The sequence below is a fragment of the Leptodactylus fuscus genome, chromosome 1 (assembly GCF_031893055.1).
Source record: "Leptodactylus fuscus isolate aLepFus1 chromosome 1, aLepFus1.hap2, whole genome shotgun sequence".
Lineage (NCBI taxonomy): Eukaryota > Metazoa > Chordata > Amphibia > Anura > Leptodactylidae > Leptodactylus > Leptodactylus fuscus.
In genome coordinates, this window is record NC_134265.1 from 319,060,830 (window position 1) to 319,080,810 (window position 19,981).

Sequence of the window (19,981 nt, forward strand, 5' to 3'; positions counted from 1 at the left end):
TTACGTCCCATAGTGGTCCCTTTACAAAGAATTGTGTCCCATAGTGACCCCTCCATACAGTGTTATTTCCCATCATGGCTGCAATGGTGTTCATTGCAATTATTGCAAAAATTTCTGGTTCAATAGAATCTGAAATATTTGCAGTACGCCATCCACAAACTATTATTATACTTACCGATTTCTGCTCATGCTCACAGCTTCCTACACTTCCCATACTACGTTGCTGAGGTCCCCTGGAGGGCAGAAAGGGAAGCAGGAGCGGCAGTAATATACAGTCCTATGAAAAAGTTTGGGCACCCCTATTAATCTTAATCATTTTTAGTTCTAAATATTTTGGTGTTTGCAACAGCCATTTCAGTTTGATATATCTAATAACTGATGGACACAGTAATATTTCAGGATTGAAATGAGGTTTATTGTACTAACATAAAATGTGCAATATGCATTAAACCAAAATATGACCGGTGCAAAAGTATGGGCACCTCAACAGAAAAGTGACATTAATATTTAGTACATCCTCCTTTTGCAAAGATAACAGCCTCTAGTCGCTTCCTGTAGCTCTTAATCAGTTCCTGGATCCTGGATGAAGTTATTTTGGACCATTCCTCTTTACAGAACAATTCAAGTTCAGTTAAGTTTGATGGTCGCTGAGCATGGACAGCCCGCTTCAAATCATCCCACAGATGTTCAATGATATTCAGGTCTGGGGACTGGGATGGCCATTCCAGAACATTGTAATTGTTCCTCTGCATGAATGCCTGAGGATTTGGAGCGGTGTTTTGGATCATTGTGTTGCTGAAATATCCATCCCCGAAGTAACTTCAACTTCGTCACTGATTCTTGAACGTTATTCTCAAGAATCTGCTGATACTGAGTGGAATCCATGTGACCCCCAACTTTAACAAGATTCCCGGTGCCGGCATTGACCACACAGCCCCAAAGCATGATGGAACCTCCACCAAATTTTACAGTGGGTAGCAAGTGTTTTTCTTGGAATGCTGTTTATTTTGGACGCCATGCATAACGCCTTTTTGTATGACCAAACAACTCAATCTTTGTTTCATCAGTCCACAGGACCTTCTTCCAAAATGAAGCTGGCTTGTCTAAATGTGCTTTTGCATACCTCAGGCGACTCTGTTTGTGGCGTGCTTGCAGAAACGGCTTCTTTCTTATCAGTCTTCCATACAGCTTCCCCTTGTGCAAAGTGCGCTGTATTGTTGACCGATGCACAGTGACACCATCTGCAGCAAGATGATGCTGCAGCTCTTTGGAGGTGGTCGGTGGATTGTCCTTGACTGTTCTCACCATTCTTCTTCTCTGCCTTTCTGATATTTTTATTTGCTTGCCACTTCTGGGCTTAACAAGAACTGTCCCTGTGGTCTTCCATTTCCTTACTATGTTCCTCACAATGGAAACTGACAGGTTAAATCTCTGAGACAACTTTTTGTATTCTTCCCCTGAACAACTATGTTGAACAATCTTTGTTTTCAGATCATTTGAGAGTGGGCTGTCCATACTCGGCGACCATCAAACTTAACTGAACTTGGATTGTTTTGTAAAGAGGAATGGTCCAAAATACCTTCATCCAGGATCCGGGAACTGATTAAAAATTACAGGAAGCGACTAGAGGCTGTTATCTTTGCAAAAGGAGGATCTACTAAATATTAATGTCACTTTTCTGTTGAGATGCCCATACTTTTGCACCGGTCATATTTTGGTTTAATGCATATTGCACATTTTATGTTAGTACAATAAACCTCATTTCAATCCTGAAATATTACTGTGTCCATCAGTTATTAGATATATCAAACTGTAATGGCTGCTGCAAACACCAAAATATTTAGAACTAAAAATGATTAAGATTAATAGGGGTGCCCAAACTTTTTCATAGGACTGTACATATTATTGAAAACCTGTAATGGCCAAGTTCAGAAAATAAAAAGCATATGATTATTTTGGTCATAGTACAGGGATAATGCACACAATGATATCACAGTAACAGGATAATGCACAGAGTGATATCATAGTACCAGGATATTGCACACAGGTGAGGTCACAGTACAGGGATAAAACACATAGTTATGTCACAATACAAGGATAATGCATAAAGTAATGTCACAGTATTGAAATAATGTACACAGTGATGTCACAGTACAGGGATAATGCACACAGTGATGTCACAGTACAGAGATAATACACACAGTGATGTCACAGTACAGAGAGAATGTGCACAGTGCTGTCACAGTACAGAGATAATACACACAGTGATGTCACAGTACAGGGATAATACACACAGTGATGTCACAGTACAGGGATAATATACACAGCGATATCACAGTACAGGGATAATACACACAGTGATGTCACAGTACAGGGATAATACACACAGTGATGTCACAGTACAGAGATAATACACACAGTGATGTCACAGTACAGAGAGAATGTGCACAGTGCTGTCACAGTACAGAGATAATACACACAGTGATGTCACAGTACAGGGATAATACACACAGTGATGTCACAGTACAGAGAGAATGCACACAGTGATGTCACAGTACAGGAACAATGCACACAGTGATGTCACAGTACAGGGATAATGCACACAGTGATGTCACAGTACAAGGATAATACACACAGTGATGTCACAGTAGAGGCATAATGCACACAGTAATGTCACAGTACTGGGATAATGCACACAGTGATGTCACAGTACAGGGATAATGCACACAGTGATGTCACAGTACAAGGATAATACACACAGTGATGTCACAGTACTGGGATAATGTACACAGTGATGTCACAGTACATGGATAATACACACAGTGATGTCACAGTAGAGGCATAATACACACAGTGATGTCACAATACAGGGATAATGCACACAGTAATGTCATAGTACAAGGATAATACACACAGTGATGTCACAGTACTGGGATAATGCACACAGTGATGTCACAGTACAGGGATAATACACAGTGATGTCACAGTACAGGGATAATGCAAGCAGTAATGTCACAGTACAGGGATAATGCACACAGTGATGTCACAGTACTGGGATAATGCACACAGTGATGTCACAGTACTGGGATAATGCACACAGTGATGTCACAGTACAGGGATAATACACACAGTGATGTCACAGTACTGGGATAATGCACACAGTGATGTCACAGTACAGGGATAATGCACACAGTGATGTCACAGTACAAGGATAATACACACAGTGATGTCACAGTACTGGGATAATGCACACAGTGATGTCACAGTACAGGGATAATACACACAGTGATGTCACAGTACTGGGATAATGCACACAGTGATGTCACAGTACAGAGATAATGCACACAGTGATGTCACAGTACAGGGATAATGCACACAGTGATGTCACAGTACAGGGATAATGCACACAGTGATGTCATAGTACAAGAATAATACACACAGTGATGTCACAGTACTGGGATAATACACACAGTGATGTCACAGTACAGGGATAATGCAAGCAGTAATGTCACAGTACAGGGATAATACACAGTGATGTCACAGTACAGGGATAATACACAGTGATGTCACAGTACAGGGATAATGCAAGCAGTAATGTCACAGTACAGGATAATACACACAGCGATGTCACAGTACAGGGATAATACACACAGTGATGTCACAGTACAGGGATAATACACACAGTGATGCCACAGTACAAGGATAATACACACAGTGATGTCACAGTACAGGGATAATACACACAGTGATGTCACAGTACAAGGATAATGGACACAGTGATGTCACAGTACAGGGATAATACACACAGTGATGTCACAGTACAGGGATAATACACACAGTGATGTCACAGTACAGGGATAATACACACAGTGATGTCATAGTACAAGGATAATACACACATTGATGTCACAGTACAGGGATAGTGCACACAGTGATGTCACAGTACAGGAATAATACACACAGTGATGTCACAGTACAGGGATAATGCACACAGTGATGTCACAGTACAGGGATAATGCACACAGTGATGTCACTGTACAGAGATAGTACACACAGTGATGTCACAGTACAGGAATAGTGTACACAGTGATGTCACAGTACAGGGATAATGCACACTGTGATGTCACAGTACAGGAATAATACACACAGTGATGACACAGTACATGGATAATACACACAGTGATGTCACAGTACATGGATAATACACACAGTGATGTCACAGTACACACAGTGATGTTAAAACACAAGAATAACACACACCAATTTCTCACAGTCCTTTCCATCACACAACTGCACCTTCTGCTGAATGTTAATAGATCACCATATTGAGTCCCACAGCTTGTTATCTCTTTTAGTTACGTCCATGACAGAAATCATGACGATGTGCTGTCTAGTCCTTCCATCAGTAGCTTCTTCTACCCATCTATCAAATAAAAACTCAAACACCGAGAGTGGGGTTGAATTGGCCACAGCAGCCATTTATTAACAAAGACAACAAATAGCAATACATTTTATATACATAACAATCCTGATGAAGGAGGTCCACGGAGCCAAAATCACTGGCCTAATTAAACTTTTTCTCCATTTTAAGTTACCTCCAGCCGCAGACCCCAGCTCGGTGGCAGTAACAACACCATACTTTGGTGTAATGTGGACCTCTAAACCAGGTCCCCTGATCCCAGGCCAGCCCAGCAAACCGTTCCTCATAGGTCCATATATTGGGGGGTCCAGAGCCTTCAAGCTCCCCCCCAACCAAACCCACAACTAATATTTTCCCAACTCCGAGGACCCACCCACCTAAGCTGCCGTGACAGCATGCCAACCTCACCAACTAGAAATACAAAAAACTTTCCCCACTTCAAATGAATGAAGATTCCGGTAACCCCCCCACCCCATTCACACAACATTCCATATATAAAGGGCGGGTGAATGGGAGCTTCTTCTCCTGATGATTATTCATGGCGACTGGCGCTGCGCTTCACCGGCTTTCGTTATAAAGCCCGCCCCCTCCACCGCTGCCCAATCACCTCCTTGGTTTACCTTTAAATCAACCAGTCATGTTCCAGTCCATCCTTACCCACGTCATGTGGGTCCTCCCCTGAGTCTCCGCCCTCGGTCCGTCCCCATCTTTATGCTTAGCTATCAACATTGAGCCGAACTGCTGACTCTGTGTAAACAAGGAAGGGACGTTGCATTCGCCGAAGCACAGCAGTCTCCTCATTGTGATGATCATGTAGATTTGTCTTCCACAGATCAGATGTTGTTTAACATATTTATGAAGAAAATGTGACTAAACGATTTATTTATCATCTAGCGCAGATTTTTAAGCGGATTTCACCCTACAATGGGCAGCAGAGATTGTGTAATAAGCTGACAAATGTGGTGCTCAGGGAAGTCACTAGCAAAGACTGGGCCCCATAACAAGCTTTTGACTTGGCCCCCCCACAACATACCGCCCCTTTCCTGGCCTCCACACAGTATATCACCCAATTTACACATAGTATAATATCCAAAAAGTGGCCTCCTCACAATATAGTGTCCCATAGTAGCCCCTCGTCACAGTATAATATCCTATAGTAGCCCCTCCCCACAGTATAATGTCCCATAGTGGCCCCTCCTCACATTATAATGTCCTATAGTAGCCCATCCTCACAGTATAATGTCCCATAGTAGCCCCTCCTCACGGTATAATGTCCCATAGTAGTCCCTCCTCACGGTATAATGTCCCATAGTAGCCCCTCCTCACAGTAAAATGTCCCATAGTAACTCCTCCTCATAATATAATGACCCACAGCAGCCCCTGCACACAGTATAATATTCCATAGTGGCCCCTCCACACAGTATTATGTCTCAGAGTGGTGCCTGCACGCAGTATAATTTTCCATAGAAGCCTCCATACAGTATAATGTCCCACAGTGGCCCCTACACACAATGTTATGTCCCATAGTGGTCCCTTTACAAAGAATTGTGTCCCATAGTGACCCCTCCATACAGTGTTTTTCCCATCATGGCTGCAATAGCGTTCATTGCAAATATTGCAAAGATTTCTGGTTCAATAGAATCTGAAATATTTGCAGTACGCCATCCACAAACTATTATTATACTTACCGATTTCTGCTCATGCTCACAGCTTCCTACACTTCCCATACTACGTTGCTGAGGTCCCCTGGAGGGCAGAAGGGGAAGCAGGAGTGGCAGTGGGCAGGAACGGGGATCTGCAAGTAAATAGGGCCCATTAATAGGGTGGCAGCTACAGCGGCACTTATGCCATTGGTGGTGCTCAATATTGCTATGGATTTCATGGCTTATTCAGCCACAGAGTCAGCGGTCAGAGACACTCGACTGGTTAGGTCCATTCATTTGGGCCTTATCAATGGTAGAAAGTCATGGCAGAATATTGAAGCTCTGGTTCGGCACTCATCCGCAGAAAGCTGGAGGACTCAGAGCTTCTCCTGTTCTATAACATACTGCTAGAAGATGTTCATGGTGGGAAATTCCTTTTAAGTCTCACAGCATTTTTTCTCATTACAACAGATAGCTCTCAAGCACATATATATATATATATATATATATATATATATATACTGGGTTTGGAATAGTCACTGCTGACAATATCCATGTAGATGTTTTTGCAGAGTAAAACTGCATCACTCAGGTGAAATCTGAAGTCAGGAGACATGAAGTGCAGATAGCAGGGTTATAACATGTAACTGCTAAATGTGCCGTCAATGCCTGCAAACAGAATGGGGAAACGTGTGAGCACCACTGAGCAAGTTACTGCCACACATTTCATTCACCGAGCACTAAAAACAAGTTGAGAATTTGATGTGACTGTGTCTGTTTTCTTACCGGTGTTTTAACTTTAGTTTTTCCCATTTTCTTTTCACAGATAAGGAGTGATAGGAGAACAGATTTGCTTTGGGGCATAGCTACTTTCATTCTAAAAGCTAGGGCCCATCAGCGTACCAGGGGATCTAACACGATAATGGTCCAGAAGAAGACATGCAAATTTGAGAGGTGCCATGGTCTATTTACTAAAGTTTTTCAGACAGTGAGACCCCAGAGAATTGAGAGACTTTATATACGTTAAACAACTTTAACCCTTTCCCAAAATTCGACCCTATGGCAATGCCCGCTAACAGTATCTGCACTGACCATGGGCATTAGCCCTTCTAAAGCCTTGGTTAAACATAACCTAGGTGACATTTTCCTGGTGGCGCTGCCATTTTGAAGTGGAGGACGGACCCCAGAATTAGATTTGTTGGGACATTTGGGAGCCTGATGACGGTTTGCAGACCTATATACCTCTATTACAGGCTGCACTAAGGACTTTACTATATGTTACAATGTATTATATTATTGATCAGACCCCCTGGGGTTTGAGACCTCTAGGGGGGTCTAAAAATAAAATAAAAAAGAGCTAAAAATTCAAACCCCTCCCCTTTCCCTAGAATATAAAGAAAAATGAGCAAATAAAGTAAAACACATACAAATTAGGCAAATTATAGCGGAAAAAAAAAAAAATCAAAAGAGCCAAACCATTTCAATTCCCCATATATAGAAATATAAAAAATAATACGATGATTCCAACATTTTTTTTTCAAAGGTTTGGATGTTTTAAGGGGTTAAAATGAAAAAACAAACAAACAAAAAAACAACCTATAAAACTTACAGGTGATGTGTCATTTTGTTGGCATAGCGAATGCTGTAAAAATGCAATTTTTCACTAATTCCACCCCATTCTAAATTTTTTCCAGCTTCCTAGAACACTGTATGTAATATTAAATGGTACCGTTGCAACGTACAATTTGTCCTGCAAAAAATGAGGCCCTCATACTGCTTTGGGAATGGAAAAATAAAAAATAGTTATGGCTTTTGGAAGGCAGGGTGTAAAAATTGGAAAAATAACTGCGCCAGGAAAGGTTTAAAGTAATCGTACTCCCATGTAAGAGACTCTGTCATTATATTGTATACAGTGAGATTACAACTGTTATTGCCGTAGGTATCTGCCATCTTGTAACTAGTTTGCTAGCAACTGCATTCCCATGGAGATCGAATGGTTGGAAGGGATTTACCACGGTATACATATGTATTTGTATATAGGTATGTCTATACTTTTTATTGTAGGAATTGGTAATCTAACGCTGTAAAGTCCTGGCCATACCTATATAAGGGCGCTCTACGAGCGCTCCCGTTGAAGTGAATGGGAAGTGCTCGCGTGTACAGCTCGCCGTGTGAAGGGGCCTGGCGCTCGGCTCAGTCCGAGCCGTACACGCGAGCGCTTCCCATTCACTTCAACGGGAGCGCCCGTAGAGTAAAAAGCAGCCCATTCATTTCAATGGGGAGCGCTCGTATGCCGGCTCCCCATTGAAATGAATGGGATCTGCTTTATACGCGCTGATTCTGACCGTGTTTTAACGTTCAGAATCAGGCAGTGTATCCGTAGTGTGAAGGGGCCCTAATATAACATAGGATAAGATTTGTCCCCAATTGCCATGACTGGTGGATGTATGGGCAGGATCCTGCACACCTCACATTATTAACTCCACTTCCTCATCACATGGCCATGTTGCAGTTCAGTCCCATCCCATTCAAATGAATGAGGCTGAGCTGCAGTACCGTATATGACTGCATAGACTAAAAACGTAGAGCAATCCCTTAATCCCTAGAACCCATCTTCAATAAAAACACGGTACACACAACTTTTAAACTCAAAATTTTGGTGGACGGGGTCGGCCACGGCTCTTTATTGATAACAAACCATTTAACCTGTATTGTTTTGTAAACATAACGCTGAATCTATCTATATATATATATATATATATTAGCGGTCATACATATATATAAATTTAATAACACAACTGCAGGCGTGGCGAGGTATGCCAGCCGTGAGACTCCCCACGGGCATGTCATCCCCACTCCTTTTAACAATATATACCGCCAAGGAGGAGACCAGAGAATTACACTGGGCTCCGACCCCCCCCTAGAAGAAAAAGAGCCTGCTCCACCCCGTCCTGCAGACCCGACAAAAATATGTCTAAGCCAATTTCATTCAGATGAACTCCGTCGGCACGCATCAACCTACGGTTGTCGCCCTCAAGCTGCCTGTGGCGCACAACTACCCACCCTTTAGAACGTACAAAACGCAAAAGACGGGCATTGACCGTCCTACGCGCCCTCTCTACAGCTGCCGCGTCCCTGGCACCCTGCCAGGTGACCCGAGGGATCATTTCGGACCAAACCAATATTACTTCAGAGAAGTAGCTAGCTATTCTCTCCATATCTGCCCGCATAAGAGTAATAAGCTCGGCGACCCTAAGGACACAAAGATCATTCCCTCCCGCGTGTATTACGAGAATCACCGGAGGAGGAGCAGCTTGACCAATCGAAATGGCTTCGGGCAACACCTGACACCACTTCAATCCTCTGATGCCTCTCCATTCGACTTCCATCTCTCAGAAACCAAGGGACTTACCCCCAGGTCTGACTTCAGCCCTCTGGGCCGCCCAAAAAACGTAGCTGTGACCTAAGAAACAAATATGAGGCCTCTGCAGACCTGTAGGAAGGGAAAAAACAGAAAAAGGTTAAACCAGGAGCTCCGGGCGGACGTACCCGGCATAGCAAGAAGATCTCCACCTGCCTATCCTCTGTACCGACTCCACCGACAAACCCGCTCTGGACGCCTCAGTGGCGGCCCCAATCCTAAAAGAATGGGTACCATATTCAGAGGGGTTAGCACCTACAAAGGATAATGTCTTGTTCAGCACGGACCGGAACTGGAAAGCAGTAACAGGCAAACCTGACTCGTGGACAAGGAAAGAAGAACCTTCAACCCTAACCGCCAAATAACTATTTACCGCCCGAACAGGGCAAACATCCCCTTCTACCTTTTGGAGGTGAATCCAAGCCCCTCTACCCAACGTGTCCGTCTTAGACCTCCAGATCCGGATACGGAGGGAGTCATTACAAAGGAGTACATCATCCCGGAGGAGCCCGCCAGGGCGGGACCCAGAGGGAGGAAGTAATTCACCTAGACGAAGGGCTCCGAAAAAGGCCAAAGAAAAACCCGCCCCAAAAACTAAGGACTCGTAACGGGAGGAGTATACATCCAGTAAAGCTGGGACAAGCCGGCACAGCAGGGCATAAGACACCGGCCGGCGGGAATCCCTACGAACAACTTCTCTACGACCAACCCTTAAGGGCCTGATGTAAAACGAAAGACTGGAATAAGTTACCCCAACCCCTAAGTTGAAAGTGAAAATTTAACCGTGGAACTCGGCGAGATGCCACCGCTGCTGAAACACCCACATCACGAAGACTAGACAAATAACGGAAAACAACCTTCCACCTATCCTCATCCGAGGACTCCACACGCTCAAGGCCGATACACTCACACCACTCTCTCCACGCCTTACCATAACCTGCCCATGTAGCGGGCGCCACCGAACTCTGCACCAAGGACATCATTCTCTGGTCGGGATATCCCACAGGTAAGGGGGGCACTCCAAACCCTCCTCCGACGCCCCCCGGCAACAGCTCTCGAAAGACCTGCCAATTAAAGCGAGATAAAGCGTCAGCCAGAACGTTCTTGCAACCCGGGACGTGTCGAGCCCTGAACCAGATGTTGAACTCCAAGCATCTCAGAACCATGTGCCGGAGCAAGGCCAGGACTGGAAGAGAAAAAGAGGTAAGGTTGTTAATGACATGAACAACACTTTCATTATCACACCAGAATGTAACCTTCCTGTCCCGAAGGACCGGTCCCCACAAAACGACAGCCACTACGATTGGGAACAGCTCTAGTAAAGTGAGGTTTTTACACAAACCGGATGTTACCCATTCCGGAGGCCAAGGCGAGGCACACCATTCCTGACCCAAAATTGCTCCAAAACCCAGGGAACCGGCTGCATCCGTGTGCAAAGAAATATCCTGGTTGGATACCTCCACCGATCGAACACAGGTGCGGCCGTTGTACTGCTCTAAGAAACTCAGCCATACCGACAAATCAGCCTTTAACGACCGTGTCAGTCGAATTCTGTGGTAGGGGGAAGACACACCCTTAGTGGAGAGGGACAACCTACGCGAAAAAACTCTTCCCATAGGCATAACTCTACAGGTGAAAACAAGCAAACCAAGCAGGGATTGCATTTGCTTCAAAGTGACCTTAGACACTGCAAGGAAACCGCGAAGCAAATCAGCTAACCGGTCCAATTTGTCAACAGGGAGACGAAAAACCATCGCATTCGAGTCCAACTCAATGCCGAGAAAAGAAAGCACCGTAGTTGGCCCCACCATCTTCTCTGGAGACAAAGGAACCCCGAAATGGGACATAAGGGACCTAAAAGAATCAAGCAAAAACTGACAACGGGAATCTGAGGAAGGAGCAACAAAGAGGAAGTCGTCCAGATAGTGTATGATGGATCTGGACCGGGTCTCATATCTAACCACCCATTCGAGGAAAGAGCTGAAAAGCTCGAAAAAATGGCAAGATATGGAACACCCCATGGGGAGGCAAGAATCAAAATAAAATTGGCCGTCCATAGCGCAACCCAAAAGATGGTAACACTCCGGGTGAACCGGGAGGAGCCGAAAGGCCGCCTCGATGTCCGATTTGGCCATAAGGGCACCCGGACCGGCCACCCGGAGCAACGCCACTGCCCGGTCAAAGGAAACATAAGAAACCGATGCCAAAGACCGGGAAATGCCGTCGTTAACCGATGACCCCTTGGGATGGGACAGGTGATGAATAAGCCGATATTTGCCGCTCTCTTTTTTGGGAACGATACCAAGGGGGGAAACACGTAAATTAGGAAAAGGGGGGGAAGGGAACGGGCCAACAATCCTACCCAGGCTAACCTCCTTCTCAATCTTCTCTCTTAAAATTTCCGGGAGATCTCGGGCAGATTTCAAGTTCTTAGAGAAATACGGCTGGTCAGAGGGGATAAAAGGAATAAAGAAGCCGTAAACAAAACCGTTTTGAAGTACCATGGAAGCCTCACGGTTGGGATAAATTTCTAGCCATGGCAGCATCGCGGGGACGCTCACCGGAGTCTTTCCCCTCAGGGGCACTTGGAGATTTAGATCCGGGCTTGACCGGACGAGTGCATCGCAAAGCGGAATGGGCTCCCCCGCAGTGCGAACACTCGTGCTTATATTTACACAGGCTGAAGAACCGGCAGTGGCCCTCATTAAAGAGCCAGCAGGCTCCCGGTCTGCGAGTGGCCGCCGGACCATGGGAAGGGGAAGGTCCGGCGGCCCCCTGCTGAAAGGGCTGCTTCTGAGAGGTTGTTAGGCGAAGCCACACATCAGTAGCTTTAACACCCCAACCCAACGATGGTTGGAGAGCAAGGCGGCGACGAAAATCCTCGTCATACTTCCACCATGCACTCCCGCCATGGGACTTGAAGGTACTGTAGATCGTATCCATGTACAAAAATAGCTCTGAGCACCGCTCCGGGTGGCGCTCGCCCATGACACAGCCCAAAACAAAAAACGCTTGCATCCAGTTGTTCATGATGCGAGCCACCTTCGGCTTACGCTCAACGGGACGATCAGAAAAAGGCCTCCTCTCCCGGTCAACGGTATGCTGATCCGCGGAGATTAGAGACCATATGTCAATGAATTGATTGTCCCAAATCTTTTGTTTAGTCTCGGCATCTAAATGGGCCCCCAGCGGGCTAACCCCACAATAAAAAGCATCTTTGTGCAAACCTGCTAAAGGGGGAGGAGGAGGGGGAGGAGGTGTAACCGTCGCAGCCGGGGCTGCCGACAACAGGGCCTTAAGGGCCGGAGCAATTGCAGCAACCTCAGAACCCACCCCCCAAGCCCCAGCAAAATTAAACTCACCAAGAGCCTGCGGCGAAGTAGCAGGCACAGGAGGCGGAGCAACCGCAGAGGACACATCAGGAACCGTGCGAGAGTGACTTTCTCCACGAAACAGCTGGACAGCCGAGGAATGAGGCTCCGGCCTATGACCACGACAGCGGGACAATCTACTGTAGCCACCAGAGCTGCAAGAATCTTCACTTGACGATGGTGAACGCCAGCGGGAGGGCCGTGGCCTCCTAGAGCTACGACTACATCGGGAAGAACGTGAGTTGTGGCGGGAGCAGTGTCTATGATACCCTGCGGCTTCTACGCCCGTGCGAGCCCTGGGAAGAGGTCCCCGAGGATGATCTTGATCGGCGCACTCCACGAGACCTCCCATGAATTCCTTGGTCGGCGATCAGAGGCGAAGCGCCACCTAGGTGGGGGTGAGCAACAATAGATGAGGTCAGAGGGGGGCCCATACCCAAACTAGGGGCACAGACTACTATGGCATCCGCAGTAGCAGAAGCCCTATCCACAAAAGGCGCTGATGCAGGAACCGGCCGGGCGCCAGCAATCCCCAGGGGCGCAGTAGCGCCAGGCGCCTTCTTGGCCAATGGGCTCTATGGCAACCGCCGACCCAGACCCCGGCAATAAATCCCTACCCCCGGCGGCCTGGGCTACAGGAAGCTGGCCGGGGGCTGTAGTGGCCGAAATTTCAGCCTGCTGGCCATGCGAGGAATCATCTACCCCCGAGGATGAACTGTGACGCCCACCCATACCGCCGCGCACGCTGCCCATGGAGGAGGAGGACTCGAACAGGAGCGGGGAGCCAGCGTGGACCGGAAGGCCTGTAACAGACCGCGGACCGGAAGTGACGATGACGTCACCGGCCGCGGCCGCGCGCGCGCTCCCAGAGCGGGAGCCGCGCGCTACCATGGAAACAGACTGTGCCGGCCAAGCCCTAGAAGCTCTGGCTCGTCTCCCATGCGAGGAAAGTGAAGGAAGGCTGGGGCTAAGCCTGGACGGGGGGCGGGACACCCGCACAGAGCGACGCTCCGGCCGGGCACACTCACCAGATACTGCTGGCGTCGGGTCCAGCGTTAGCTGAACGACTAAGCCCTGTAACCACCCAGGGCCTTCAGCATTCACTCTGGCTTGAAGCATGTTCACCAGGCTCTCATCCGACATCCCTCAGGACTACACAGCAAAAAACAGGCAACTGGAGAGAAGACACTCGGTCCAAAAGCACTGCAGGGAGTCACAGAGGTAAGTTGAAAAGAGACACCACAACTTATACACCGGGCTGAACCACACAGTAGCCAATTAGACACAGGGGTGAGTAATGTCAAATAAAAACACAAAATAAACAGAACAAATCAACAGATGAAGAAAAGGTCACCCCCTTCTGTTCCCAAATGGAATCACCCTAAAATAACCTGAAGATGGCTTAAAGTAACAGTGACCTTAATTAAACTAGCAGGGACGCTATACAGTCAGGAACGCCATCCCTAACTGGATTGGCGTTCTGCCAAGTATGGACTTTTCAGGTCCTGATTAAAAGTAGGCTTTTATTGCATCCCTTTAAACAAAATCAGATGAATATCTTCCTACATGTTTTCATCTCCATCTGTTAGGCCAGGGTTCTCATCTGCATTCAGTATTCTGTTCAGGGAGTCTGCTTGGGAAACGGAATACCGAACGCATTAAAAAACGGTGAGCAATGAATGCAGATGGACCCCATGGGGTCTGTGGGTTTTCCGTGCAGTGTCTGCACGAGTCATGTGGAGAGAAAAGTACTGTAAGAACACCACACAAGACACACAGACCCCACTATAGACTATGGGGTCTGTGTGCTTTCATTGCTGACCGGTTTTTAATGCGCTCGGTGTTCCGTTCTGGGGGTCCCCAAGCGGATTCCCCAAACTAAGTCTTGGATAGGGGGTAAGTTAGTGTTCCTGGAAAACCATTATAATGATGTGGACACCTCTTTTTATAACATAGGGGCTTTGGGGCCTTCTTAGACGCCAGGATCCAGAAGCAACTGCTTTATCTGTATCCCTTATCTGTATACCCTTATGCAGACACCTATATCCTTATACCCTCCAGTCTCTCCGATGAGATAGATATCGCTCTGAAAGATCCATCAATGGTCAGATAATCCAAGCGTTTAGAATTAATGTATTCGGACGACTTGCGATTGAGAAGAGATTGAATTATTTGCATTAGCGGTGAGCATGGCGGACGGTATGAACAGTTGCTAATAACGGAGAGGTGCAAAAGTTCAATTACTGAGAAAAGATTTCATTTCTACCAACTGGCCAGTCAAAGATTTCCTTCAAACGCACAAGTCTCATCTGGTGGAAAAATAAGCCAAGCTGTTATTTGTGTCCTTTCATCCACCAGCTAGATTGACATGTGAATCTAGCAAAGGTCTTTTAGCCATATGTTTACTAGCGATGATGTAGATTGCTTTTTCGCTCAATTAAGCTGCTGAATTTTATATACTTAACCCCTTGGGTGACAGATCCACCACCCGAAGCTCAGCAGTGTCCTAGGGTCCATCTCACTTTCGGTAAGGCAGACTGTCAGTTTCTGAGCGTAATTGCCGGAGTCGAGTACACTGCAGCCAAGCACACCGAGATCTGCATTATATTTTATCATTGTAATGAGATCTAGAAAATGACTGCTGCTCTGATATACCTTTCAGGCTTTGTGCTCCTGTCATGTTCAGACCTGCACATAATAGCAGCCAGTCTCTGACTCCCATATTTTTTTCCCTTTTCTCTATAATCATAATGCTGCAATGACTCTCATTTCATTGTTAGGCTCATTATGAATGATCACTTTATAGAATTTGCTCATTGCATTTATGATGGGCTGTAGGCCATTGTCTTCTGTCAGGTATATTGCTGTCACCAGTCTGTTGTATAAGAGGGCTCGCAAGGAAGAGATTCTCAAATGTGCTGAGCAGACTGGAAATATTTTGGCTGGATAAGGATGATGTATTCCGATAAGCTATTAGATTGCCCTAGGTAGTTTAGCTAAACAGTTATAAGGATGGCTGGGTATTGGCTGTATTAAACTCTGTAAATAGACGCATTAAGTCTATAGACACATTGTGGTCACAGGGGATGCACCTATCACCTATCATGGGAGTACAGGAGTCTTTTACTTCAGATGGTATACTTTATACGGGGAGGATATAGCATAGATTTTTTTGGGGGTTGTATTAGTGCACCTGCCTATACATTTACTGGGTCATTGCATTTAATGGTATGTCGCTATTTTGCATACAGATACAGATATAGCAAAGTTTAACTTGACATCCTTGACAACCCTTTTAATTTGTCAGAAGACCTTAGGTGTAAGTGATGGACATGCAATGGTACAGCGCTGTGTCCTCTAAGGGCCGTATACCTGTGTGTCCATCACATGGCCAAGACAGATTAACATCCACTAAACGTACACAATGATGATTCCTATTAAGTGAATGCAAGTATAAATCTTGAAAACTATGAGGAATAGAAAATATATTGAACACAACGTTCTTACCGTATATACTTGAGTATAAGCCGACCCGAATATAAGCCAAGGCCCCTAATATCACCACAAAACATTGGGAAAACTTATTGACTCGAGTATAAGCCGAGGGGGGGGGGGGGAAATGCAGCAGCTGCTGGAAAATTTCAAAAATTAAAATGGTCAGAGTTTTTGTTTTTGGGTGCAGTAATTGCTGGGTGATGGGAAAGGGGAGGGGGTGTTTTGGTTGTCTGTCTGCCCCTTCCCTGAGCTTGAAGTTTTTTCTTCCCTCACTTGGAATTCAGTCTGGCTGAATATAGGGTATCTGCAGTGCTCCTATTAACCCCTTCCTGACGGAACAGGAGCACTGCAGATACCCTATATTCAGTAGATCGGGCACTTTCAGACACAGGGATACCTAATGTGTATGTGTTTCACAGTAATTTTCTACTTTTGTATGTATTTTAGGGAAATGAGTGCTTTAGAACGTTTATTTTTTTCTTAAATCTTTTTTTTTTTTTTTTTGCACTATTTTATGGGAGATTCTATACATTAATATTGTGGCTGGTCATACACCCCCCCTCCTAAAAAAAATAAATAAATAATTTTTTTTTTTTTTTTTTTGCTGACTCGAGTATAAGCCGAGGGGGGCTTTTTCAGCTCAAAAACTGGGCTGAAAAATTCAGCTTACACTCGAGTATATGCGGTATATTTAATTTCCTTTATTTTCCTGGACCATAACACCCCTTAAATTATAAAATTATATATATATTTTTTTCAATCATAGTATCATTTGAAAGTTAACTTTGAATGAGTTGAGTTTTAAAGAAATCTTTTTGTCATAACCAAAAGCACACTTCTCACATGAGTATAGGCCAGTGCTTCTTTATACATGTCCTGCATGGTCCCCAGTGAGAGAGTGACTGTTACAGAGCAAATTCTTTCCTACTTACTGTATGCAGTGTACGGTATCCCCCACCCACCTGTACAAAGAGGAATGAAAACTAGAAATGTAGCATGCAAGGGGGAATATGCTAAAAAATAACAAATATACAGTAAGTCACATAATGGCAGCTTGTCCTGTAGAGTGAAATTAAATTACAGGTACAATGTTTAGAAAAAGTGACCCTCTATCCATAGCAGCATTCCCCTACCTATCAGTAAAATGGGGGTCCTATCTCCCTGTCGGAATGAAGAGCCAGATTGAGCTGCAATCATTCTGTATGGGACTTGCATATATAGTTAAGTACAGTGCTGGTCTATCTCAGTCAGTCCTATAGAAGTGAATGGAACTGTGGTGCATGCATGGGGTACAATATACCTCGTTCTAATGACCGTTTGGGGTCCCAGCACAGTGGAATGGGGAACCAGAATACTGCTATTCACCTGCATCCATGGGCGTAACTAGCAAAAACTGGGCCCCATAGTAAACTTTTGAGTTGGGTCCTCCCACACGGCATAGTGCCCCCTTTCCTGGCCCCCACACAGTATAATGCCCCATTTACACACATACACTATAATGTCCCAAAGTGCCCTCCACACAGTATGATGTCCCATAGCAGCCCCTCCATACAGTATAATGTCCCATAGCATCCCCTGCACACAGTATAATATCTTATAGCTACCCTCCACACTTTATTAAGCCACATAGTGGCTCCTTCATAAAGTATAATGTCACATAGTAGCCCCTCCACGCAGTAAAATGTCACATAACAGCCTCTCCACAAAGTATAATGTCAAATAAAGGCCGCTCCACACAGTATAATGTTTCATAGCGGCCCCTCCACACAGTATTATGTCCCATAGTGGCCTCCATACAGTGTAACGTCCTACAGTGGCCCTTATGGTGTTCGTTGTGAATATTACAAAAATTTCGGGCTCAGCAGAACCCAAAACTTTTGGGGTTCACCACGCATGAACTATTATTACACTCTGGGGTGTTTTCAGACCCCAGAGTATAATGATTGGAAGCCCAGCGGAGGTGACTAACATAAAAACCAGTGTTACTCATCTCTCCTAGGCTCCGGCATGACTCCCCTCCATCTTTGGCCCTCTTCATTGACATCACAGAGATGGGTTATGGCAGCGACATTAAGCTTGTCTGACAAACATGATGTCTGTGATGTCACTAAAAAGGCCCGAACACAGCAGAGAGTCGTGCCGGAGCCCAGGAGAGGTAAGTAACACTGTTTTTTTTAATTTTTGTAACCTTCCCTGGGCCTCCAGTCATTTGACTCTGGGGTCTGAAGAGACCTCAAAGAATAATAATAGCAGTTTCAGTTTGAATATATTCACATTGCAGCAAGTTATCAGTATTAAACCACATCTACATCTGTATTATAAACATCAATGTACATTTTCATAATTAATAACTATAATAATATAGCATAATCTAATCTAACCTAATATACAGTAATATAATAACATAATTTCATCTAACATAGTATAAGTATATAATAGAGATGAGTGGTGTTGCTATACATAGATGCTGCTTAGTGTAAAAGCTATACGGCAGTGATGGTTTACTAGTGGACCATGGTCTGGACCTTCTATCCCTCTTGCGGTAATGGATCACAGTAGCAGCAGAGACCAGCACTCATCCTTGCAGCCTACATATAGTTCTGTATGTGCTACTCTTTTATAGGAATAGGGGAGAACGTCAGTCTCTGCTAAACCTGTGATCAATGCAAGAGGGATAGTAGTCTGGATATCAGTCCTTCTCCTGACCAGTTTAATTATACTGGAACAAGGAAAAGGGGTTTGCTATGGCCCTAGGGTGGCATTTTACAATGTGGAGGCACTAAGGGAGCACTATACTGTGTGTGTGTGTGTGTGTGTGTGTGTGTGAGGTATGTAAGGAGGCATTATACTGTGTGGGGACACCAATAGGAAGGACATTAATAGGAAGGACTCCGATAGTAGAGGACCTAATTGGCATATTGGGTGCTAAAAGTAACGGAAATGATTGCTTGGGACAGTAGAGTCTAGAGAATAGTATAAACCATGTGAGAATCAGTGGAGCAACACCTATTCAGGAATGCTAAGAGTTGCAGCTAATGGAGGTCATGAAAGGTCCTCTTTAACTAAAAGTGCACCTGGTGTAGAGGCAATCTAACCAAAATCTGAGCAAGATTTTTCACGGACATTAGCAGCGGACACCGACGGTAGTGTGAACGCTCCCTAAGCTGTCTTAAACGTTAGTGACCATTTAATGCTGAAACTGGTCATGGGGAGATGGGGCTCCCTTACAGTAGAAGTTTTGGAAAGGTTCCTTGTTATGCCCCTGAATTTTATCATTTGCAAACACTGCAAGGCTGTATGGGGGAAGAAAATTATTGACATCATGACATCCTCATGTGCTAATATTTGTTTCACAAATATTGATAGACTTGATAGATTGGTAATTGGTATAAACTTGTCCATATAGGCGGGTCTATTGAATGGGCCATTATTGTAAATTATTTTCTATACCGTTAAACACCCCCCTTCACCATGACTATATATTAAAGGACACTGTATATTGGTGACATATCTTACTCATTGTCATATATGTAATACCTTCACTTATCATGTTACAAAAATGTTAACACAATGTTAATGTAAAGCATTGGACAGAAGCCTTGTTTGTATTGTTCTTCTCCGTAGTCTGTAT